General features: G+C 47.7%; 1 protein-coding gene across 2 annotated transcripts in view; it reads left to right on the top strand.

Annotated features, from left to right (window-relative positions):
• Positions 1-6,479: 6,479 nt before the first annotated feature.
• Dlgap3 (DLG associated protein 3) overlaps positions 6,480-25,417 on the top strand; it is a 59,924-nt gene continuing 40,986 nt past the window's right edge. The window contains exon 1 of one of the 2 annotated variants that reach the window (XM_063236040.1): positions 6,480-6,623. The gene's annotated coding sequence lies outside the window, so the exon portion shown is untranslated. Of the gene's footprint in view, positions 6,624-10,083; positions 10,489-25,417 lie in introns of those variants that run through there. The other variant, XM_003471475.5, reaches the window with a different exon arrangement.

The raw sequence follows: 25,417 nt of genomic DNA, 5'->3' as shown, positions 1-25,417 counted from the left end.
GGGAAATTCTCTACTATAACTTCTGTAAATAATCTATGTCATTTGTGGTGACTCCTGCTTTTTCACTGACATCTATCACTCTTAAATTATTTTTGTGTTGTCTTGCAGTGATTGAATTATTATTTCCTGGTTCCCCGTTATTTTAAAGAGATCTTTCAATGTCTGAAAGTCTATCTTCAGTTTCTTTCAAGCAGTTTTGCCAGATTTTTTTTGTCTTTTTCCTTTTTATCGGTACCGGGGATCGAACTCACGACTGCCTGCTTTCAAGGCAAGCGCTTGTGCCACTGAGCTAAACCCCCAGCCCCAGTTTTGCCAGATTTTAATGGACTTTTTAATTTCCTGGATATGTCATTGAGTCTGTTTCATGCATTCAGTTCTTTTCTATATTTCTCACTCAAAGTTTCCCTCATTCTCCTATGCATCACTTTTTAAAAAATCTGTCTTCTAACAAAAAAAAAACTATCTTCTTTAGATATGCTCAGCAACCCTCATATTATGCTTGTCATTTCTTCTTTTACCTGAGATATATTTCTGATCTTATTTTTCTTTTACGGCCTCATAAATTAGTTTCTTTACTTCAGTTGCTATCATCCCAGAAATTTGAGGTGTGTGGCTTCCACTTTCTTCCTTGTCTATGTCTTCTGGCCTTGTTCTATTTGGGCTGCAGGTCAGAGCTTCCCATTTGCTCCTTTGTTTGGCATTTTCCTGGGTTCCTCCAGATGAGCAGGTTGTGGGGCCTCAGGCACTTCTCACATTTATTACCCAGCCGCAGTGTAGGGTGATGGACCAGACACCTGCATTTCTCCTAACCCAGCTTCCCAGGGAGGTGGTAGGGTGTGGGTGGCCTTCCCCAGACAGTCATGGCTTCTCCAAGGTGTCGCTGGCTGGTTCTCTCAGCCCATGCTGGCTACAAGTTCCTGAAGGTGATGGTGGCTGGCAGGCTTGTAGGGATGGGACTGGCTGCTTTTTTCCTGGCCCGCACTGGCTACCTGTCGGAGAGTCTTGATGGTGGCCTGTGTGTGCATGGAGACTGGGTTGGCTGCTTCTCACAGCTTGTTCTGGCCACCTGTGGGAGAATCCCAGTGGCAGCCTGCCTGAATATAGGGGCTGCGCTGGCTTCTTCCCTTATCGCTTTCTAGAATGTTGTTGAGAACATTTTGGAGTGCTGGTTCCATGGTCATGAATTTTTTCAAGTGTTCTTTATCAAGCAAGTATCTTATTTCTCCATCAATTTTGAAAGATAGTGTTGCAGGGTATATCAATCTGGGTTGAAGGTTATGTGTTTTTTTTTAGGGCTTGAAATATTTCACTCCAAGCTCTCTTTGACTTAAGCGTTTGTGTTGAGACATCTGCTGTAATTCTGATGGGCTTTCTTTTACAAGAGATTTGGTTCTTTTCTCTAACAGCTTTTAATATTCTGTTGTGTTCAATTTTTGAAATTGAATTACATGTCTTGGGGTAGTTTTCTTTTTCTTTTTTTATCATGGCCAGTTGGAGTTTTAGATGTCTCATTTATCTCTATGTTGATTGTTTTTCCATGCTTGGAAAGTTTTCTGCCATTACTTCTGTGAATAGCTTTTTTATGTCATTTGCAGTGTGTCATGCTTTTTCATTGACTCCTATCGATCTTCTTTGCAATGTCTAGTACTTGTTGGACTGACTTTTCATGGTCCCTTGCTATTTTTTAATACATCTTTCTTTTCATAATTGCTAGTGAAATTCTGTCTTCCAGATCTGATATTCTGTCCTCACATTGATTCATTATGTTGCATATACTGTCAATCTCTTAATCTCTTGGATATCTGATTGAATCTGTTTCATGGGTCCATTTCTTTCCTATTTTGGGCATTCATGGTTTCCATCATTTTCCTAAGCTCCTCCTTTTCTTTATCTGTATCTTCTCTAGACTTACTAATCATGCCCTTCATTATATTCATCATCTCTGAAATTATCTGAAAAATTATTTCAGCTTGATTTTTCCCCTAGAGCCTCATTCATTTGCTTTATTGCTTCGGAATGTCCAGGTGGATGGCTTTTGAATTGTTTCATCTCATTGCTCCCTGGGTTTGTCTTTGGTGAGCTGGAAGTCTGGGGTTGCATCTTGCTTCTGTGTCTTCTTGTTTTCTAATTTTTAAAAGTTTAATACCTGGGTAGATGTTAATAAATTGTTTATGGTAGATATCTTTATTGTGACATCATTGAAAATCATTAGGATATGACTATTTCTCAGAGGTGTCTTCCACGTGGTTTTTGACTTTTGAGTATGTTGCAAGATCCCACCTCTTCAATATTTTGGGGATGAGAACTTGCTGCCTATTTGGCATATCTTTTGTTACTTTGGCACTGGCTTGTTGTTCATGACCTTAAGGAAATCTCAGTATTGGCAAACAAGGAAGAATTACTAACTAGAACAATTATGTCACCGGGGCTAAAGTAGCACAATCAGTAGTAACAATAACATCAAATACACACAAGAAAATACAAACTGTGGCAATTATTAATTTTCCACCTTTAACCATATGAACAGGAGTTGTAGTTATATAATCAATCTAAAACAAACCAGAAAATTGTGAATAGTAAATATCCCCTCAACATGGCAATTTTACCCTCAGCAGAGAAAATTTTAAAGGGGTTAGGGGATAAAACAGAAATAGAAGAAGAGAAGGTGATTATAAGCACGGTTGGAGGACAAAGGAAGATTATGTAGGCTTTGAGAAGCGGTAGAGGTGACAGGTGGGGAAGAAGGAAGAAACAGAAACAAGAACAGAACAAAATAAATTTTAAAACTAGAAACAATGTTTTCACTCATAGAAAAACAAGGACAATCAAGAAAAAATAGAAAAATTAAAATAATTAAAAAGAAAAGAAAACAAGCAAAGGAGGAAAAAAGGGCTGTGGCCCTGCTGGCTGGGGAGCCCAGGAAGGAGGCCTCCACCACCATGAGACAGTGGTGCACAGGCTGGGAGAGAAGGAACCGCTCTTCCTTAAGCATCCTGCTGATTTAGAGGGACACAGGCTGAGATGACAACAACTGAAGTAAAGAAACAACCTAACGCTTGTATTGGTTGATTGACTTTGTAGGTCTAAAGCTGGTAGTCTGAACAAGTATTCAGAGGATAACAGTGTGCAATGTAGTAACTATTATGGATTTCCTACTGTCTTATCAAGGCTTTGTTTTGTTTCATTTTATTGTTTTTTATTCCCTTTAAGATAAAAAACCCCAAAACTGTATAATGATACAGTTAAAATGTGTGAATTGTATGGCATATGACTTATATCACAATAAAGTTGAAAAAAAAATGTCCACTTCAGTGTATGTCTCTGCTGTCACCGGTTGATAGAAGGGGCAGACAGAGCCAACATCCATTTTGATTGATCAGAACAAACTAGCAGTAGAATTATGGTGGTGGTGGATAATCCCAGCAAATCTGAGCCCGTAGTTCCACTGAAGTTTAGGCTGCTTCTGGTTTCTGGCTATAAGGCTGGGACCCAAACTCCTTCAGCCACAACACTATGAGTGACTCCTGCTGGCTGGAACTTGGTTGTACTTCACCCTGACAATTGGGGCCTCTAGGTGGAGCCAACCTGCAGCTGCTCTGAGTTCTGACTTCTGTTGGCCCCTTCCCCAAAAGTCTGCTGACCAATCGTCCTTTCCTGGACACATCTGGTGTTTGAACTCAAATTGCTCATCAGCCACTGCAGTCTGCAGTAACCACTGCTCTGTTCCAATGGTATGTTTCTCCACGGAGGCCTTGGAGGGAGGTGATAAGTGCTGCTTTCACCTGGAGCTGTCCCACACTGCAAGCCAGGACTCAGGGAGAAAGGGGCACTTGCCACCTTCCTCCTCTGCGTGTGGTCCCCTTTCTTTGCTCTTCCTGTGGACTTAAATTCTTGCTTCAGATTCTTGCTGGGTTCTTTGGACCTACTTTATTCTGCCTTTTTCCTCACATCGCTCTATTGCAATGTCTGGACTCCAAATATTAGAAAGGCTGTTTCTCTGATGCTCACCATTCTGCCATCTTCCTGGAAGTTTCTCTGCCTTCACTTATATTTGGACTGGAGAGATTTTTAATTTTTTTTTTTTTACCAGCATATTAATACATTTAAGTTTTTTTTTTTTTTAAAAAAAAACCTTATCTATCATTTTCAGTAATTTATCACATTTTCAGTGGAAAGATCAACCAAGCACCTAGTCTGAAATAGTACTTGACTGACAACTTTGATGAGTCTGTCTTTGCACATATGTGACTACCTGAATTTCTCTCTCAATCTTTGAGACTCTTTTCATAATGTCTCTCTTCACTCAGGTAGAGCTGGCTCTTGCCTCCGGACTCCCAATTTAGTCTGTGTTCACCTCCATTAAAGTGTGGAATTCCTAACAGAGCAAGTATTATAATTTAGAATGCAGGACTTCTGCTCAAAGATTAAAAACTTTAAGAAAATGACCGCAGAACATTAACACAAAGTAAGGTTCTTCTGAATGTGGCTCTATGTAGAACTGCATAGGACAAATTCCCACAAGGTTGACATGGATGATAATTATTGGCTCACTTCCTCATTGACTTTATTAACCACTGGATGGGCATTCTCTCTAAGGTAAGCCCATTTGATTAATCATTAATATCTGGAGGCTAGTAAGGTGTCCAGTAAAATCAGTAAGTGGTTGTTGAATGAACAAATGAAAGTACAACTTTTAAGATACAATTTTTTGACGACAGTTTTAAGAAAAAAGTAGAAAAAATACTGAAATGTCCTCATTCTTTGTAATATGCTTTCCAGTTTCAGTATGGTTTACAAAGTACACATCTTAAAACTGACGAAGCGTGATGGTGCCTTTTAGCATCCGACATGATGCCTGGAAAGTGAAATGTTTCTTTCAATTCTAAGGAGTGTTCCTGGGACCAACTTTCTGTCTTATTTTCTCTGACATCTGTTCTTGGCTGAATGAACCCTGGACTGAGAATTGTCTGCAACCTCAGCACATGATGGAAGGACAATGCGCTGGTCTTTTAGGCAGGAGGATGGCTGACCAGTCTGCTAAAACCTCCACTAGATTTCTCAGTTCCGTTGGTAGAAGGGCTCTCCAAGTCCTTCACGTCATTTATGTAATGTGGCATCTTTAGAAACATCTCTCTAGGGAAAGGGAGACGGTTTGGCCCCCAGCTCTTTTGGGACTGGGGCTCCTTTCTGTGCCTGTTTGCCCACTGATAAAGGAAAGAGAGTCAGTGGCCCCAAAAGGATATGGAGAGAAAGGAGTTGTTAGGGAGCACTGAGTCAGAACAACTCCAAGATCTGTCCTCAGAGCAGTGAACAGTGCTCCACGCCTCTCAAACCCACACCCACACCTCGCCACCTCGAGTTCTCAATAGCACACGAGCTGGAGCAATGAACAGAGCGTTAAGGATGCACACTACCCGGCACCCCAACTTTTAGCGCCTGAAGCGGCGTGCCCTCACCCGCGCCCTGGACAGTCCGGGTCTCAGCCAGCCCCTCCCCCACAGCTTCGGCCCCTCCCCCTGCGGCTTCCCCCTCGCGTCCCCTCCCCCCCATTACAGCATCGCTGTGGGCGCCAAGACGGATTCAAGCCAGGGACTGCTGCAGTCAGTTCTCCGCCTCTCGCGGCTCCTGCAGCCTGTGCCCTGGCTCTGCAGCCTCGGCTGCGCTCCGGACAGTCCCCTTTCCCTCCCCCACCCCGCCCCCGCCATGGCACAGCCCCTGGCGCGGGGCCCAGAGGTGGGCGGGCACAGTGGGCGCGGGTGGGGGCCCCCGCAAAGACGGCAGGTAGAGCGGAGTTCTCCTGGCACACGGGGACGCCGCCGCTGTGCGGACGGTGGGTGGGAGACGCCTGTCCGAGCCTCTGAAGCTGGGCTAGGCGCCCCACCCGGGCAGGGGTGGGGCAGAAAGGGGGGCCCTGGCTCCCGGCACGAGCCGAGGTCGGGGTGCAGACCCAGAACACCGAAGGAGCGTCTCCCCAGGGAACGTGACATTCAGGCTGTGACTGTGCCTCGGTGGGGCGTCAGCCCTTGTCCGCGAGGCTGTGTGGCCGCGTCCCCATCCGCCCGTGCCCGGGCAAAGGTGCCCGCGTTCAGGTCGACGCTACGCCGTGACACGCTGTGTCCCGCGTCCCGGGTGCGGGGCGCGCACCGCCCGGCGGCCCCGGCGAGGAGACCCCGTTCGCGCCCCTAAGCCGGCCTCCCCGGCGCCGTCGCTAGCGAGGCGGGCGCTCCTTGGGGACCCCGCGGCCGCCCGCCCGCCTGCCCGCCCGCCCGCGACCTGGGCCTCGGGTCCCGCGCGGGGGCGGGAGCGCCGTCCTCCCTCCCGGCTGGGCCCGGCGGCCGCCCTGCGCGGGGGCGGGGCGGGGGCGGGGGCGGAGCGCGCGGGCGGGATCCCCCCGCCTCCCTTCCTGGTCCCCGGGAAATCCAGCCTCCGTGGCTTGGCCGCCTCCCGCGCCCGCTGCCGCTCGGCGCTCGCTCGGGGCTCCTCCGCCGGCGCGGCCCCTCCGCCGGGGGCTCCGCAGTGCCGGTCCCGGCCCCGCGCCGCCCGCCGCCCGCCTCCGCCGCCGCAGCGCCCCCTGCCCGGGCTGCCGGCACCATGTAACCCGGCCGGAGCCCGAGCCGGGCCAGGTAAGCGGCCGCCGGGGGTGGGGACCGGGCCGCGCTCGCCGCGCCTTCCGCAGCGCCCCCAGCCCCTGCCCGCCGGCCGCCCGCCCGGCGCCGCCCACACCCGGGCTCGGGCGCAGCGGCCGCGGCCCTCGAGGGGGAGGGGCGGGCCTCCGCCGCCGCCGGGGCCCCCGCCCGGCCTGGAGGCCCGCCTGCCGACCCGACCCGACTGGAGGTGCGGGCGGAGCGGGACCACGCGGACCGCCGGCCAGGGCCGCGGGAGGCCGGCCCGCCCGCCCCCGCCCAGCCCGTGCCGGCTGGAGGCTTCGGTCTGGCAGGGAGTAGCCGGCTGGTTGTGGGGAGAAGTCGTGATGTTGGGGAGACCCAGAGAGAACTTTCCTTTGTCGGTGTGTGTGTGTGTATCACGGTGTGTCTCTGATGAGTGAGTGTGTCACCGTGTGGGTTTGTGGGTGATTGTGTGTGCCGCTGAGTGTGTGTCACTGTGGTGGGTGAGTGCGCTTGCCGTGATTGTGGAGTGTTACTGTACATGTATCTGCTGTGCACATGTGTGTGAGCTCACTGTGTGTGGCGTATGTTTCTGCGAGTGTGTATGAATGGATGTGTGTGTGCCTCTGTGACTGTGTCTCTGCGAGTAGGTCCAGGTTTCTGTGCCCAGTGTGACTGAATGTGTGTGTTGGCCGTGTGAGAACGATCTGAGCAGGATTCACTCTAAATCACCCACAATTGGGTTCCATCCCCCCAATTCCTGATGGGACTTGGGACAGAGAGATCAGACTTTTCAGAGGTCAGCTCATCCCCTCTCCCCAGGGATTCCTTAGAGGACTCAGACCAGAGCTTCCTATTACTTCCTATCTTCGTGTCCACCTTCACCCTCTGTGAGACTGCTGGTTAAGTCCTTCTTGCAGGCTGGACCCCTGCTGCTGGGGAACCTGCAGTGAGAGGGAAACTTACGCCTCCGTGTGCTGTTTCTCCTTCCTGAGACCTGGGAGCTCGTGTCAGGTCGGTAATGCTTCATTGAGGGCCGGTTAGAACCAGGCGCTGAGGAGGTCTGGTGGAAGTGTCTGCCCTCTTGTTAGTCATCAGAGCAGGTGGCTCTCCGAGTCCAAGCCCCAGATTTCCAAGTTGTGGGCCTTCGGTTCAGCCCATGTCTCAAGGTGGGTCTGTACTAGGAAGTAACAAGAACACAACAGTACTCCTATGTCAGTCCAGGACTTTTGAAAATGCTTCCCTCTCAACTCATTTCTCCAACAGTCTTGAGAAACAGGCAGGGCAGTTATCAGGTTAACCCATATGAAACTGCCAATATTGAACCTTTTTTTTTTCCCTACAAGAGCAGCCATTTCAGCATGGTTCAACCTAATATGATGGCAATTTACATATAAGGCTGTTGAGGTTTGAGCGATGAATTGCATTTCATATAATCACACATTACTAGTCAGTGTTACAGAAAGACTCAACCCAGGGCTACTGGTGACCCACGGAACTGGGCTTGGCCAAGGTTAGCTAGTAGTACTCTGTGGTGTGCTCTCTCTGACACTAGGGCACTGCCCTCTGTCTCTGCCCAGCATTCCCTGAATTCTGGGGCCACTTTCTGCACCCAGCTGCCAGTGCCTAAGGGGGGGGGGAGAAAAGGGAGGGGAGAGAGAGGCTTCGTGAGTTGCCAGTGAATCAGGGTCTAAAAAGGGAGCTGGGAGGGCTAGGGTGGCAGGTGTTTCTAAAAGGAATACAAACATAGGATGAACAGCCTCAGATACAGCCCCCCCGCCCCCGCCCCACTGATCTGACAGGCAGTGCCCACTGCATTTGTGCCAGGAGGCTCATGTCAAAGGAGTGAGCTTGTATGTAGCTATAAAATGATGACAGGAGAGGAACCTTAAAAGTGACTTGGTGCAACCTCTTAACTACAAATTGGAGACTGAAGCCTAAAGAGAAGGAGGAGACCTGCCGAAGGTCACGCGAGAAACTTGTGGGTTCCTAAGGTAGTCTTAGCCTAGGAACTCTCCAGCTCTCCATGTTGCTTTCTATTCCTGAATTCCCTGCCCCGCTCAGAACTGAGCATGAAGGAGTTAGGGAGAAGAAATGAAAAGTCCGTGTACCTAAGGCTGTAATTCCTTCAAACCTGAGACTTTCTTCGATGAGGGGAAGTGACAGGTATTTCTGGGGCTGGGGGTTCTAGCCGTACCCACCACACAGGTGGGCCACAGGTTTGTCTAACTTCCACTGGTGAGAGGCTGAAGCTGCCCAACTCCCAGACTATCTTCTGTGTCAGTGCCTGCTTTCAGAGGTTGCTTGGCACCTAACATGTCAGCCAGCTGATGTTGGAGCTTGAGCTCCAGTTTCTGGTTCATTTTGCCTCTAGCTGGGCTGAAAATCCCGTACCTTTTGGGGTTTATGATGAGTAGAGAAACTTCTGAGGCTTGTCTGGTTTAGGCAGGGTTTATAATTACCCCAAGCCCTTTTTGATTCAATCTTTCAGGAGTTTAGAGAAAATGATAAACATGATTGTCCCTATTTTACAGGTGAATAGACTTGAAAGTCAGGAGAGGGTCTTCTGTTTGGTTGGTTTTTTTAAGGTTGTTGGAATGAAGGAGTGAAGGGAGCAAATGACAGCAGAAGCTTCTGTCTAGAGTGGCTTCTAAAGACCCTTCTGGTGTCTTAGCATCCCACATTCAGAAAACCTTCCCAGATTTTGATTTCATTCCCACTTGGTGGAATCTAAGCTTTGTCTCCCTGTGGGGTGGTGGAAGAACAGCTGTGTACCCTCACTATGCAAGCAGCATGTCTCAATTCCCTCTTTATCCACCCCCCTCCAGTCTGAAGGCTGCTGGCTCAGCGGGCCTCCTGCCGTCTGGGGAGTCTGGGTTTGAGCCGGGGTGAGGTGGTGGCACCATCGTTATGGTAACGAGCTGCCAGCTCATCATTGCTAATAACTTGTCAGGCCCCTGGGCTCACTGCAGCATCCCTTCTCACCAGCCCTTCTTCCCATGTCACAGACAGAAAAAGTGAGGCTGTGAGGGAGGGACTGAGAGGGAAGGAGTCCGGGAGGTGGATGGTCTTCTCCCTGGAGCCTCTCCTGGAGAGCAAGGGAAGAGGATGGAGATTGCTTACACATATGGTTACATAGGTTTGTGTTGATTGTGTGATTATATGATTACACCTAGAACACGCTCATGTAAATTTGTACGTGTTCACACTAACTGACATGTTCATATGCTTTTATACAGCAACCCACAAGCATGCATACTTCCAAACATCAGAACATGCTTTTGCATGAATACTGCCTCTACCATCTGCGCATAAGGCACCCAAGAAAAATCTGGGTTTGTGGGGGTGTCCAGGTATGTGGGTGGGGATCTGATCTTTTTCTGATGCAGCTTCAAAGTGTCTTGTTAACAAAGGGACAGAATGGTCCCAGAGTTCCTTCTTCTTCCTTTCAGTCAAGAGCTTAGAGTGGGAGTGGCCTGTGGAGGGTGTGAGGGTCCCATGCTTGCAGCTTCCAAAGGCCTCTCTGCCTCTGTGCCCTTTGAGCTCAGGTAGCCCCTGCCTCCTTCACTCTGTTCTCTCATCCTCTCCTCTTCCTGTGTGTAAATATTAAAGAGCTGAGCCTGCAGGGCTGATGTAGACATGGGGAGAGAATGAAATTAAAAAGGATTCCCTCGCCCCCATCCCGACACCCCCGCCCTGCAGTCCCCCTGCTCCTGCCTCCTCCCCTCTCCCCTCCCCTCACTCAGTGCTTCCACATGTCTCTCCTCCCCCCAGTCCAGATGGGAGCTGGCTCCTTCAGAAAGGGGGCTCTGAACGGGGTGTGGGGAGTCACCTCTCTCTGCCTCCCCCCAGCACATCTGCCTACAGGGCTGGGAGCCCCCACGTGAGTATTTCTTTTATTTCGGGGCTGGTGGTTAAGGAGGAGAGTGTTTTAAAAAACCAGCTGTGAGTGGCGTTGAGAGGCTCAAGGCTGAAAGGAAGTGGGTGGGGTCGTATCTGTTGGCTCCCTCAGTGAAGCTCTGAGTCTGGGTTTCTTTTTTTGTTGGGACATACAGGGAAGGGAGGGGGGGTCTCAAGTGCCCCCCATGGATGGGAGTGAATGGTGGAAAAGTATGGGAAGAGGGGGCTTCTGTTCTAAAGAGGATGTGTGGTGAGGTAAGCCTGCTGCTTCCTGGCATCCTGGGTTTCTAGCCACTGGGCCAGTGTGGCTGGGAGCTGTCCTGAGTGCTGACCAGTACGCGGAGTTTGCTCCTTGGAGCTGTCCCGAGTGCTGAACGGGGCTGTATTCTGGATGATGATGAAAAGGCAACTGGGCAGTGTTTAGGGCTCACTAGGAAAATTCTCCCAGATGACCCACTTTCTAGAAGCGTAGTCACTGTGAGTTTAGGCCTTACAGTTACTGGTGGTATTTGTAAAGGGTTGTCCCCTTCCCTTGTTTCAACTCATCCTCTTTCCAAAACTGTCCTACTGTTAGTCTGGGGGTAGGAATGGTTGATGAAATTATGGCCGTGAGTTCTCTTCTACTGGGGTCATTTTTAGTGCCATACCAGCCTTCATATTACTGGGTCCTATAAGTTCAGCCTCATGGTGGTCCTGGGTTGCTAGAGCTTGGGTCTTGGTGGTTAGGGAGTGGATACAGATTAGGAGTTCAGGACAATCTAATTGTTTGGTGTCTCTGCTTACCATACTTTGATATTCAGGACAGGGACACCAAATTATTCTGCAAGCCTGTCTTGTGCTGTGAGAAGCGTTTAGGAGAGACTTGTTGGGGATGAAGATTTCTAAGCAAAGGATTCAGGGAGTGGGTGGAGTTGTTCAGTGCCATGGAGAAGAGAAGGAGGAGGCTACTGGAGACAGGGCAGTAGGAAAGGAGGAAGATCTGGGGGAGTTGAAATTACAAAGTAAGGAATGAGGTCTGGTTTCAGCCCTTAGTTGCCCTGGATATCGCTTCCCCATTAACCTATCTGTGGTTTATGTCATCTCAACTGTATGGGTTCTTATGTTCTGTCTTTGTAACCATGAGGGGAATAGAGCAGGGAGTTATTTCCAGGCCCCTTCCTTGTCATCCCAGGAGGATGAGAACCAAATGTCAGGACATGCAGATGAGAGTGTGGGGGAACAACAGCAGGAGAGGTTGATAGAAGCTCACCTCTCATCCCCAAGAGCACAATCAAATATTCAAATGGGATCCTTCTTAAGGACAGAGGAAGGATTTCCACATGATGCTGGGCAGAAGTGGGGTGTGGCAAGGAGTTCAAGACAAGGGGGTGATATCTAGAGACCTCAGATTGAACCAATTCCTCCCTTTTCAGATAAGACTTCTAGTTAATAAGGAGCCCTTCACCCATCATGTTTTTGATGTAACTCATCAAAATGCTTCCTCCTTTTTCTAGCTGCTTGAGAGGAGCTGAGTTTTCCTATGCTGTGGGTGCCGGGAGGTGGTGGGTGTGGGTGTGGGTGCCTGTTTGGGGAGGGGAAGTGTTTGTGCTCCACTCAGCTCCCTTGGTTACATAACAGCTTTGATAAGACTTTACTTTTGAGCTACTGCTACTGCCTGAAGCAGTCACCCCTCCACCCCCACATAGAATGCTAGATGTCCACCCCCTTTTTCCTGGCCCCTTAGAGAGTCCTGCTATTCATGATCTAGTGTTCCAGCAGCTGCTTCCCTGCCAGGAGGTGTCTGCAGCTTGCTTCGCTGTTCCCTGACCAGCTACTGTTTTTTTTTTTTTTTTAATACTTGCTTCTTTTATTGTTTTGGGCCCAGGTCAGCCTCTTTACATTTTTGACCTCCTGGTTTACCCTCTCCCTGAGCAGGGACCTCAAGCTGCATGAAATGGTTCACTGGAGATCGTGAAGCTATCCTCTAAGGAAGTGGAGGGGTATCTCCTGAGGTTTTAGAACTGGAGCTAGTTTTCTGAATGCTCTTCCTTTGCTTCAGTATCTGTTTTGGAGTTTGAGAGTGGTGGTAGATATCCTGAAGTACTGGGAAAGAAGAATCTGCCTTGGTATTTCCTCCTTTAGTTCCCTTTTTAGGATTAAAGGGCTATATGTGGAGGGACTACCTTTTAGATGGGAAAAGATGCACCAGCTTTATTATTATTCCCACTCAAGTTGTCAGAGCAAATACTGGTTTCTTTTGGTGTGGGACAAAGCAATTTTGGCACTCTTTTTTAAAGTGACTTTCTTTTTTTTAGAGAGTGAGAATGAGATGTGTCCAGGAGTGGGATATGTTCTATTGATAACAGAAACAGCTTTCCAAATGGAGACTTGTAAGTTTGCAAATGGAAACTGTTTTCTGGAAAGAACCACAGGCATCAGAGTGGATCAAATTCAAGATAGTTAGAAAACATCTTTTGGACTGCTCCAAGTTCATTGTTATCTCTCTTCAGTTACTGCCCCCCAAAATAAAAAAGAACAAAAAGACATATTCCGATTTATGTATGTGTAAGAGATTTGCAAGTGGAAACTTGTGATGTTCCTTCCTTGGAGAGATTATGGACTTCTGGTTTTGTGAACAGAGTAGAAGCCACTAAATATTTCTGTGAGTGTCTGACTACATATGTGGGCATTTATATGTGTGAGTATTCTGCATGTATGTGTATAAACACACTTACATGTGTAAGTGTGGGCACATATATACATGTATTGATGTATGATTTTGTGTGCATCCATGTTTATGTATGATTATGAAGGTGATCAAACCACACTGTGTGTGTAGTTCATGTGGTGCACTCTCCTACTGATCAGTATATGTAGGTGTAAGCATGAACATGACCATTCATGTGGGCCCACATATAGTACACATACATGGATTACCAACTTGTATCCGTATGTACATAAATTGAGTCATGCACGAGAATAAATTGTGTACATGTCTTATGAGAGAAATAAACAGGTGACAGATTAAGACAGAGAATTTCTTATTTCCTTTTTTTTTTTTGATGGTAGTGGCACTGGGGATTGAAGAGGGACAACTTTGAGCATTAGTGTTAATCCAAAAGTTAGTTTCCAGCTAGGTTGAACTTGATCTACTCTGATGCCCATGACTTTTCTCCAAAAAGCAGCTTCCCTGAGATCTTTCAAATTCTCATGTTCTTGGGGGAGCCAACTTATTACCAGTCCTATGAAGGAAGTTTGCAGAGGAGAAACGTATTTAGACTTAGAGGATAACTGAGTAAGGAATGTAGGCCCAGTGCTCTTGAGATGCTGTGGTATTCAAGGGCATACGGGAGAAAGAACATGGAAAGAGAAACACTGATATTACTACAGAAGTTTTAAGAATCAAGAACAAGCCTGACTTAAGGGAGGGAAGGGACAAAGAATACCATTTTAGAAAGGCCCGAGTGATCCATAAGTCTCACGCATATATTAGATATGAGGCCATACATGTGTACATATATATGGGTGCATTACTTGTCATTAATGCAGTTCACATATACCAACATAGGTGTACTTTATAACATGCACATATGTAAACAAATGTACAGGAGTCTATGTAGCAACATGGGAATTTGTCAACATGTACATACATTAATGCATATGTACATGTGGACAGAATATACAGAAATATGTGGGCATATGTGAATACTAATCTGATTGCAACTCATGGCCATATACCTGTGTCCCTCACTCAGCTTGGTTAACAACAGCTTACAAACAGTCCCTTCCCTACACATGTGCCTCACTCGTTGTACTCATTCGTTCAGCAGTGTTTATCATATCCTGGCGCTATCCCATAGGCTACACTAGACACCAGGCGTGGTTCTGGACCTCAAGTAACTTACACCTGGAGATGAGGGTCCAAGACCTGGGGACACATAAGGAGGGTGTGAAGGCACATAAATGTCCATAAGATAATGGAGACCTAAAGGGGGTGAAGTTGTTCTAGAGTGGGAAAGGGCAAGTTTGGTAAAGGAGCCATAGAAGGGGAGACCTTCAAGCTAAGGCTTAAAAGTGGTGCAGGTGTTTGTTAGGTGGGCAACTGGAGGAAAGGAGCTGTGTGTCCCACGTGCTCTCCCTACTTCTTCCCCTGGGACCTTCCTACATGCACTCTTCCTCCGGAAGCAGCAAGAGTGAGATGAGGTTGTGCCTTTTCAGTAGCCTTCCATCTCGCTCAGAGTAAAATCCAAAGCACTTAAGAACATGAGCCTGAGCAGTGAGTGCTGGGTGTAAATCAGTCACCAGCTAACTCCCAGATCCTGTGCAGGCTTCCTTTCTGTTCCATAAAGGTGTTGTGCATGCTTCCACCTTGAGGCTGTTTAGCATTTGCTTTTCCTTTCAGCTGCAAATACTCTTCCCCCAGGTTTCCACGTAGCTCACTCCCTGTCTTTATTCAAGAGTCTTTTTTTGGAGAGGCCTCGACAGCAGTCCAATTTAAATAGCCATTTGCCATTCTACCCCCTCACCCCTGTGTGTGTGTGTGTGTGTGTGTGTGTGTGTGTGTGTGGGTGGTATGTATATACCAGAGACTGAACTCATGATCTTGCATTTGCCGCACAGGTGCTTGTGCCTCTGAGCTAAATCCCTGGCCCTGTATATATTTTAAGTCTCAGCACTTGCCATTACATTGTCTCATACGTTGGTTTATCATCCCATTTTCCCCACTAGAATATAAATGTCAGATAATGGGAGCTTCATATGCCTCTGTCATTGCTGTATCTACTGTGTCCAGAACTGGATCTGGCTTGCAGTAGACTCTCCATGTGTATATGTTGAATGAACACATTATCTTAAATGGGTCATATTGGCAGAACAAGATACGAGGCAAGGAGACCAGTGAGAAACTGTTGTGATAGCTTCGATGAGAAATTAGAAGAAGGGTGACTTGATGTAGAACATTGGCAGAGGAGTTGGAGAAAAGGAGATGCAAAGTGCAGATGTGTGCATGTGCATACACACGTGTGCACCTGTGTATTTCAGTCAGCTGTGGATGTTGTCTTAGTAGGGGAAGACTAAGGAGGAAAGTTCCAGTGTCTATATCTGTATATGTATATGTGATCACAAACACCCCATAATAAACTGGACATCCTCCAGCAAACCCTGGCTGTCATTCTCCTTCTCTTTGGATGTTGTCACCACCATCCCACATATACCCACCTCTGCCAGCCAGGCTGCAGTGGGCTCCTAAGCCAGGTCTCTCTGGTTCCATACCCTCAGGGATGCAGAGTTCCTGCCTTAGGGGAACAGGGCTAAGGAGTAAGCAAGATCCTGAACAACAGCGGCCCCTTAGGAAGTGAGCGTCCCAGACAGAGTTAGAGACACACAGAGAGGCCTCACCAGGAGGACTCTCAAACTCAGAGCCAGATTCTCAAGGCATGCCCTAGACTTCCTGAAGCTAGATGTAGTGTCCTCCCTGTTCCACTCGGGGTTCTCTCTCGGTGGGGTGAGTCCCTTAACCAGGGATGACTTTGGAAGTCATCCCCCTGGCCCACCTCCGCAGGTTCTTAGCGAAGTCAGGGCCAGTTTCTAAGGACAGTCTGGGGGTTGATGGCAGGGGCGGAGTTTCTCTTCAGGTCTCAGCTTTGGTTATTTTCCTCTCTCCCTAGAGACTATGAGGCAATTGAGCTTGTGTTGCAGAATGAGGAACTAAGCTTAGACTTCGTGCAGGACCAATTGGCTGCCTGCATAAGGGGAATAAAGCAGAGTTTGTGGGCAAAGCTAGAAGCCGGGCTGTTGAGAAAAAAAAAAAAAAAAAAAAAAAAAAAAAAAAAAAAAAAGAAGTGGGAGTGGTGAGATTTCCCTGTCAGCCTGCATACGGCTCCCTGACCTCCTCCAGACCTCCAGACCTGGGGCTGGGTATCTTCCACCCAGAGAGCCCAGAGCTAGTGCCCTTCCCAGATTCTGGGGTGTAGAAGCCCTTCTGTGGCTTTCCTCTATTGCTGGGGACAGGGGCTGGGGTGCCACAACTGCTCCTCTCCCACCTGGGCTGTGAGCTTGGGGGTTGGGCCGAAACAGCCGCCAGAGCCGCCCACCTGCCCGCGGTGTCATGGCAACGACTCTGCCCACGTGGACGGAGAGGAAAGGGAGGAGAAGAAGGAGAGGAAGCATCTCCACCGGCAGGATGGGAGGGGGCTTTACTGGGTCCTTAGTTGCGGCCTGCATCTTCTAGCTTGACCTTAGCTGTAGTGCCCTTCGCTTCAGACCTTCAGGGCAGGGTGGGGCTGGCATTTCATCCCTGGTATCAGAGTGTGTGTGTCCTTGGTTGTCCTGAGTAAAGATGACCTTGGCCTCCTGCACTGTGGAGCCCTGGCTAGGGTCCTGGGAGACATGGGGCCTTGGCATGTGCAGCCTTCTTCCTCTCTCCCCACACTGCAAGTCGGGGATGTGCCTGGGGCTGAGGGGATGAGAGCCCGACCTACTTCTCCATTTTCTCACTATCTTTCAAAAGGAAAATGACCCACTTTTCAGCCAATCGGACTGGGGCCTGTTCCCAGGCTGATTCCCTGAGCCCCCCTGCCCAGGCCTCTGCCCATCCTCAGCCTCTTTGCCACGTGCTGCGTCCCCTTGCTAAGGGAAGCAGGTGCACCAGTGTGGCCGTGTCCTTCCTTGCCATTTGCACCGGCTCAGGGGGTAGTCGGTTCTGGGTGGAGCAGGGGTGCGCCAAGGTCTGACTGTCCCTTCAGCAGGTGTTTGGGGCAGATGTCATGGACTGCCTCAGTCCTGGGCACTTAGAGTGTCCTCTGTGCCAGCCCCTTACACTACCAGGATGCGTCTCCCATCCCTTGGAGTTACAGGAAGGTATCCGGGGTGGCAGGAGAACTGTGCCCCTCCTCTTACCTTGTTTTAGTGGACTGGCGGTGGCTTGTCTTCCCAAGCTGGTCCGTGAGGAAAAGGAAAATTATGTCTGGCTGCATGCTTCTCAGAGTTCCTCTGAGAGACCCCTTCTAGAGGATTTTGTCTAAGCGTCTCTTCCCAAGCCCCTCCCCACCTTGGATATTGGTCTGGGCCTCAGAGCCCCTTCCCTCCCTCAGCTATATTGGCCAGGGCTGGCTTGGGGGGGTGATTAGGGATTTAATTATTTAGTTTCTCCAGCTCAGTAGATTAATTCCATCCATCACAGGCAGGCCGAGCCTTCATCCCCCTCTCTGGGCTGCCTGGCCAACCCCAGAGGGAGCAAACAGCATCACTCACCTGGGCCCAGTATTGGATCTGGGAACAATGGATAAAGTTCTTGTTGGGGGAGGATTTGGTGCATGACACTGAGCAGATGTGGGTGCCTCAGAGCTGTGAAATAAACACATATACTCATACGTGGATAAGTGTGTGGGCGTACCTGTTAGGTTTGCATCCATGCAGCTTCTGTGCATATAAACATTCATGTCTTTTGGATGAAAATGCAAATATGTATGAACCTTTGCAGGAACAAGTGTGTGTGTATCTGTGTACCTTATGCATGAAGATGAATGCTGTGTAAGATACGTGGATGACTGCATGGCTGTACAATTTACCTCCAGATGAACACATGGTAAATTATGAATGAGCAGTCCTGGGGACATGTATGGCCATGTGTGAGGGAGGGGTGGCAGGATGGAACTTTTCTGAGGCTGAGTGCTGAGTCAGATCCACTGGGGTGTCTACCTGCTGGCCTCATCAGACCCATTTGATCAGAGATGTGCTACTTGATGTGTTCTAGTCTACCTAGGCTTGATCTCCTGGTAGTTGAGAGTGTCAGACCCGTATTCAAATCCTTGTTCTATCACTTATGTGGAAGAACCCAACTGGATACTTCTATTGACATTCTAAGTCTCAGTTTCCTAATCTGAAAAATGGGACTAATGATGGTACCTATAGGACAGCTGTGAGGATGACACAAGGAGATACTTCAAAAGCATTTAACACAGTGCATGTGGAGTTGTGGGCATTCAAAGAGCTGAATCTTAGATTTCAGAGTTGGAAGGTATCAGGGATTGTCCATTCTGTGTTTGAATCCCAGTTCTGTTTGCACACCTCCTGAGTTGGACATTTTAGTTCTGCAGCAAAACCACATCACTTTGGCCCAGCTCTGCCTGCTATGAAATTCTGGCCTAGTTGCAGGGAGTCATTTCTCCCCTCCTTTCCCATTTCTCCCCTTCTCCTTATGTGTTGGGTGTGGGGTACTAGTTCTTGATGGCTCATTTGTTGACCCTGAACTCATTGAGCATTTACTGTATGCTATTTCTGTCCAAACAGTGGTAGATCATGTAAATGCTGGCTTTCTAGGAGCTCACAGCCAGCAGACAGTTACTTACCTGCTGTGTCCTGGGATTGATGAGGAGGGCACTCTTAGGGAAGGCTTCATGGAAGACAGTACACAACAGGTTTGGGGTTCACAGGGCAGACCTTCTATACAGAGGGGCATTATAGTCTGTGCGGCCTTTTCTTTCTGCACACTCTTCCTCAGGGTCCTGGGCTCTGTACTCTCTCTGCTCCTTCTAGGCCCAGAAATTCAGAGAGGAGAGCTGTGGCTTAGACTTCCCTGCGGCTGGATCAGGGTCAACATCAGGCAGAGCAGAGGGGTAAGCAATGCTACCGCATGAGCCTGCAGTCAGCCACAAAGGGGCTGTAAGGTGGCCTATGGGGTCCAGTGCTCTGCTTTCCTTCCCTGTGAAAGAGGCCCAGAAATAGGGGAAGGGCCCTCGTACCAGAAGTCCCTATCCCCCGCTCACAGAAACATACAGAACAATGTGCTAATCCTGCAGGCAGCTTTAAGCTCTGAACTCCACAGACCAGATTCTTAGGCTGGAAGTAGGAAAGGCCATGGGCCTGACCTGAATGAACAGCTCCTTTCCAATGGATTCCTGTCATAGATTGAGTCTCTCACTTGTTATTCCCAGGCCCTGGCAGGCTCAGGTCTGGTGGTTCCTGGAAGCTAGGGCAGCACTAGCCCATAGCACATACAGATGAAAGAGGGTACCAGGATGCTAAAATCAGGAGAAGCCAGTATATGGAAACAAATGTCCCAACTATCTGGGATAGATCACCTTTGTTACTCATTGTCATAACCGGAGGAGGTAGTTATCATCCTGTTTTACAGATGAGAAAATTGAGGCTCAGATAGAAAAACACAAGTTGTTCTTGGTGATGGAGATAGCATTGTTTCTCTGGTACCGAGCTATGACGTTGCTGGATTTTCCCTCCCATATGCCTGGAGTTGGAAGAGAGACTACCAGTCCTGGCTACAGAAGCTCCTTTAGGCCCCTGGGAATCAGGGGCCTTTAATTTTCTCAGATGCCACCATCTTTGGCTGCCAGGGCTGCTCAGCTGTCTTTTGCATGCTTAAGATGTGGGAGGTTTTCAAAAGGATCCCAGGCAAACAAATTCCTAGATGCATGAAACCAGTGAGTTTTCAAAGTACCATTTTCTAATTCAGACTCATCAGGGATGGCCACAGCCTCCACCCAAAGCTGTTTGAGAAACCCTATCTAAGGCCCTGTGTCTAGTTCTCATGCATTAAAATGGTTTCTCTCTCATTATCAATAACTAATCCTCAACACTATGTGGATATTTTGTGTGCATTACCTTAATCCTCATGACATCACATCAAGAAAGGGACTATTCTTAACCCTATTTAAATATGGGGAAACTGAACTGGAGAGAGATAAAGGGACTTCCGTAAGGTCCATGTTTAATAACTCAGGCCCGGGATGTGCACCCAAACAGTTTGGTTCAGGACCCAGGGCCCATGGTCTCTTACCCGTCTGGCCATTCACTCTAACTAAAGTCAGGCCAGGACCTCATAGGAATCCTGGCCAGGATCTCATAGGAATCCTGGCCAGAATCTCATAGGAATCCTGTTCCTGGGATTACTTCCTGTTATGAGGGTCCTGGAGACTTTCAGGAAGGGGACCGTGGATGTAACTGGGCAGCACAGCCTGGGAATTGGTTCAGTTGGCAGAGATGGATGACATAGCTAAAAATGGATTGGAAACAGTTGGTCATGAGAAATGGGACCAATCAGGATGAATTGTGTCTCAAGCCCTTTTGGAAGATGTGGAAAAGGAAGTTCATCCTTTGTTTCTGGGGCCTCTCAGCAGCATAGTCCCAGCTGAAGGAGGATCTGGGGCCCAGCAATTTTGAGTAAAGAGACCTCCTGGGACTGGGCCGTTGACCCCATGCCTCGCTCCCACAGCTCAGCCTGGGGTTCCTCCTCATAGCCTCATTTTTTCCCTGCAGTCTTGGGAGAACCCTTTCTTTACTTCTTATTCTTCCCCTCTACCTTCCTTGTGCAGAATGACACATCTAGGGGAGAACCTAGGCAAACAAGATAGCAAGGCTGGGTTTGGAGTCAGGATTTCCAATATCAATCCTCTAGAGCTCTCCAAAGCCTTTTGAGGGAAAGGCTATTGTGCACAGAAGAGTGGGTGAGGCAGGAAAGAAAGATGTTCATTTATGCAAGAGATATTTTCTGAGCACCTGTTAGTGTGTTCTCCTAAATGCTCAGAATACTGCTACAGCATGAGCAGGTATAGTCCCTGCCCTTCCTGGAGCTGACATGCTACCATGGGAAGATACACTAAAATGTGTAATGGATGAAGAAAACAATTTCAAGGAGCAGTAAGTGCTATTAGAGCAATGAAACAAGGTGATGTAGAGAAAACCTGGGAGATGAAGCTTGACTTTAGTTAGAGTGAATGGCCAGGGAAGGCCTTCTGCGCCCCAGAAGATGAGATAGAGGAAGCCATGGGAATATCTGGGGCAGAGTGTTCCAGTAGAGAGAACATCAAGTGCAAAGCCCCCTGAGGTGGGATTTTCAAAGAGATTATAGGTATTGTGGGTTATTCACAGGCTGAGCACTGTCCAGTGGGTCAGGACGTGCGTTTAGACTCAGATCTGCCTAAATACCTTGACTGTTTTGGAACAATAAACCCATTTGCTGTAAAATTCCTGTCCTAAGAACAGCTGTTTAAATAAGGTAATGAAGGTGAATAAATAAGATCACCCTCTTCCCTTCCATTCTGTTCTCCTTTTGTCCTCCATTTTCTGGGGCAGTGTATAGGAGAAAGAGAATTTTTCTTGAAGTCCTGAGGGCTAACACTGGGCACAAGGCATGCTATGACTTCAGCCACGGGACTGGGTTGAGGGAAGCCAGGGAACAGGGGACCAGCTCAGCTACAGAAATGCTGCCAGAGGCATCTGAGTACATTGTTCAAGGGCAGGAGACATGAAGCGTTGGAGCAGGACTGTAGATGAATGATAGGGAATGTGAGCGGCAGGTGGGAGGCTCTGTGTTAGGACTCCCAGGGACTAGCCCATAAAGCTCCTGCTACCCAACCTGCGGTCAGGTGAGGATATATAGGAGGCTAGCCAGTGAAACTGAGATGAAGTCCTAGCTGTATTGGTTGGGTCATCACGGAAAGAGAGTAGATAGACAAACCTGAAGCTTGGGTGTCCTTGGGTACCTGCAGTTCCTCCCTGGACATGGAGGAATCCAGCCTTATAGCAGCAAACAATGCTGAATCTCACTTGCCATAACTTCTGATATACTGCAACTGGTCTGGGGGTGACTTTATGAACTCCATATGAGGAGACTGGAGGAGGCTGACACCCAGCAATGGAGTACCCTTCTGCTGCTGTCCGGACCACCCTGTCCAGGATACAGCTGTCCCAGAAGCTTCTTGAGGAAAGAGTAAATCATCTAATGTTCGATTTTTGAAATCTTCATCTTTGAGCTGGGCATGGTGGTACATGCCTATAATCTCAGCTCTTGGGAGACTGGGGCAGGATAATTGTTGGGAGTTCAAGACTAGCCTGGGTTATAAAGTAAGCTCAAGGCCAGTCTGAATTGCATAGCGAGACCCTGTCTCAAGAAAAGACCAAAACAAAACAAAACAAAAACAAAAAAGCAAGAAAGCAATCTTCATCTTTGTCCATGGCATTACAGTTTGTGTCAACTTCTGAAACACTGGTCTTCGGCAAGCACATCTGGATCTCTGGGTCGCCAGATGTGGACAGTCTTAAGAGTGACTTGTCTTTTCCCCCAGCAGAGTATCATTAACCTTAAATGGGTTGTCTCAGAGAGAGTAGGTGACCTACTTAAGGTCACACTGTAAACCAATGAAGGAGGTAATAAAACACCAAATAATGATAGCTACTTTTATTATTTACCATGTGCTAGTAAAGTGCTAAGGGGTTTATATACTTTGCTTTATTAACCATCACATCATTAGTACCTTTATGATGGGTTTCATATTATCCCCACTTTGCAGATGAGAGAATAAGAGAGGTGAATCACCTGGCTAAGTACACACAACTAATAAGTGAGTGGAAAGGGATTTGAACTAAGAGAGTCTGATGGCAGAGTCCACACCAATAACTGCTTTGATGCTGGGAGTTCGTGAGTCACTGAGGTCTCAAGAAAGGAAAATCAACTGATTTGGTTGGGCAGGGCCCTGGGGTAGAAGAAGAGAAAACATTCTCTTTCCTCTGCAGACCTTTTCCTTCTTCCATTTTCCATTCTTTTTCTGGAAGGTAATTGCTTGGGTGACAACCTCCTGGCGAATTACACAGCTGGTTTCCCAGTGAGATTTGTAACAACAGCCCCACCAGCCTGGCAGCCCCTAGCAAGTTCCGGTTTAAGAAACTAATTGCTGGATTGTGTAGTTGGTGCTAAATTGGATAATTTCTTGGTGACGGCATCTGTGCCACTTCTTCTATTCCCAGATAGATTTAAGATATATCAGAGAAGAATTTGTCACTCATGGCACGCTCCCAGCCAGCCACAGGCAGTTGCAGAAGTGGCTGCTCTCTTGGCCCAGAGCATCACCATTTGGGCATCTCTCTATGTCCTGGGATAGTGGAGAGATGACTTGATGCTGTAAAATGGGGAAGAGGACTGTAGCACCCAGCATTGTCATGGGGCTTCAGGGAGTTTCCTTTATTCTGTGCTTTCCTAACCTTGGAGTTGGTATACACTCATGTTTACTGCCCAAACAAAAAGGCCAAACTATGCTCTGGCTAGTTATGGAGTATGTGGTACAAATGAGGTCTTTTTATTTATTTGCTTTAAAACAACAGGTTTACTTTTATTACTGTGTTTCTTTAGAATGAAATTTAAGAATTTGACTCCTGAAGGCTAACAACACAGCCAGAACAGAAGCTAAGGCTTGGGAGTCACTGGGTTTGGTTTTTTCCTTTGCCAGTAGCTCTCAGTGTGATCTTGTGGAAGTTGGTTAGCCTGTGGAAGCCTCAGTTTCTTTTAATTGGGAGCAGGGATAGTGGAATACTTGGAACTTGGAATAGTTTTGGGAATTAAGTAAAATATCATAAGTGAAAGGATTTAGTTTTTTTGTAGACTCATCTTCATTCAACAAACACCTGCTACATGCCAAGCATTGTGTTAGGAGCTGGGGAGAATGTAGTGAATAAAATGGATTAAATTCCCGAGTAGAACTTACATTCTAGTGGGAGAGACAGGCAATCTCCTAATCACAGGAACTTAAAATGGTAACAATGTAAGAGCCAGATCCATGGTGCCTTGAGAGCAAACAGCAGGGAGATCTGACCTAGTCAGAGAGGCCAGAGAAAGCTTCCCTGAGGAAGCAACAACTGGGCTGAGATCTAAAAGGTATGCAGGAGTTAGCAAGGCAGAGGTGGGCGAGAAAAGCTTTCTGGACAGGGGAAATAGGCTCCATGATGTGAAGGACCAGGGAACTGAACAAAGCTTGGCTTGGCTGAAGCCGAGAGAGCGAGGGGAGCGTGTGGCGAGAGGAGGTTGGAAAAGGAGGAAGGGCTAGATTCTGCAGGCTGGTTGGATGCTTTATCCAAAGGATACCAGTAAGCCAAGGAAACATTTTAAGTAGAGAAGAGACATGACCAAATTCACGTTTCCAGATGATCATTTGGATGGAAGCAGGGTAGGAGCTGAAGCAGGAAGACCACTCAGGAGACTTGCAGACGCATAGGCAGACGGTGGTGTTCAGAGGTGTAGCTGGATTGGTTAGCAGTGCTTTCTGCTGCAAATACAGAAAACCTGGCCAACAGCAATTTAAAATAGAGAGTGTATTCCTTATCACAGATAAACCTGGAGAAAGGCAACTGCTTGTTTTGGTTCTGTGACTTGATGGTGGCAGGACTAACATCTCTACACTTCTCAAGGCCTTTCTCTCATGGTGGCCAAATAACTATCCTAGCTCTGACCATCAAGATTTCATTCCAACCCAAAAGAAGAGGAGGGAGGATGGCACCAGCGAGCCCCACCCGTTTTGTCACAAAGACAGAATCTTTCCCAGAAGACCGCATAATATTTTCATGCATATTTCATTCACCAAAACTGAATCATGTGACTCCTAGTTATAAGGAAGAAGGGAAGCTGGATATGATGGGGCATGCCTGTAATCCCAGCATTTGGGAGGCTGAGGCAAGAGGATCACCAAGAGTTCAAGGTCAGCATGGGCTGACCTCAGCATACTGAGACCCTGACTATAAATAAATAAAAGCTGGGAAAGGGACAAAGGAGGCCAAAAAATGAGTTTTAGGGAGTCAGCCAACAGTGACTGGTGGGTATGGAAAGAAGTGGCACGTCTATTTTTAGGAAGCAAAATCCATAGGAGTTGATGATAGATTGAATTATGAGTCCCTTTCTCATTTGTTTTTCCTTCTCATTGATTATGTTAAGAAATGGGAACAGAGGGTGGAGGAACATGATCACAAATCATGATATATAGGAAGAAACCGGTAATTAATTTTTAAATCATTTCTTTGGGAAATCCACAAAATGTATAGACCCTTACTCCAATAATTTGGATTTAATAATATTGTTTATTATTTGAACTTATAGAAAGTTTGAAAATCTAAAGTAAAGACTTCATGTGAGAAATTACAGAATTTTTAAAGGT

Source organism: Cavia porcellus, unplaced genomic scaffold (genome assembly GCF_034190915.1).
Source record: "Cavia porcellus strain 051 isolate PalLab524CR breed Dunkin Hartley unplaced genomic scaffold, mCavPor4.1 scaffold_25, whole genome shotgun sequence".
Taxonomy (NCBI): domain Eukaryota; kingdom Metazoa; phylum Chordata; class Mammalia; order Rodentia; family Caviidae; genus Cavia; species Cavia porcellus.
The sequence above is the reverse complement of the archived record's forward strand: the minus strand, read 5'-3'. Positions and strand labels throughout refer to the sequence as shown.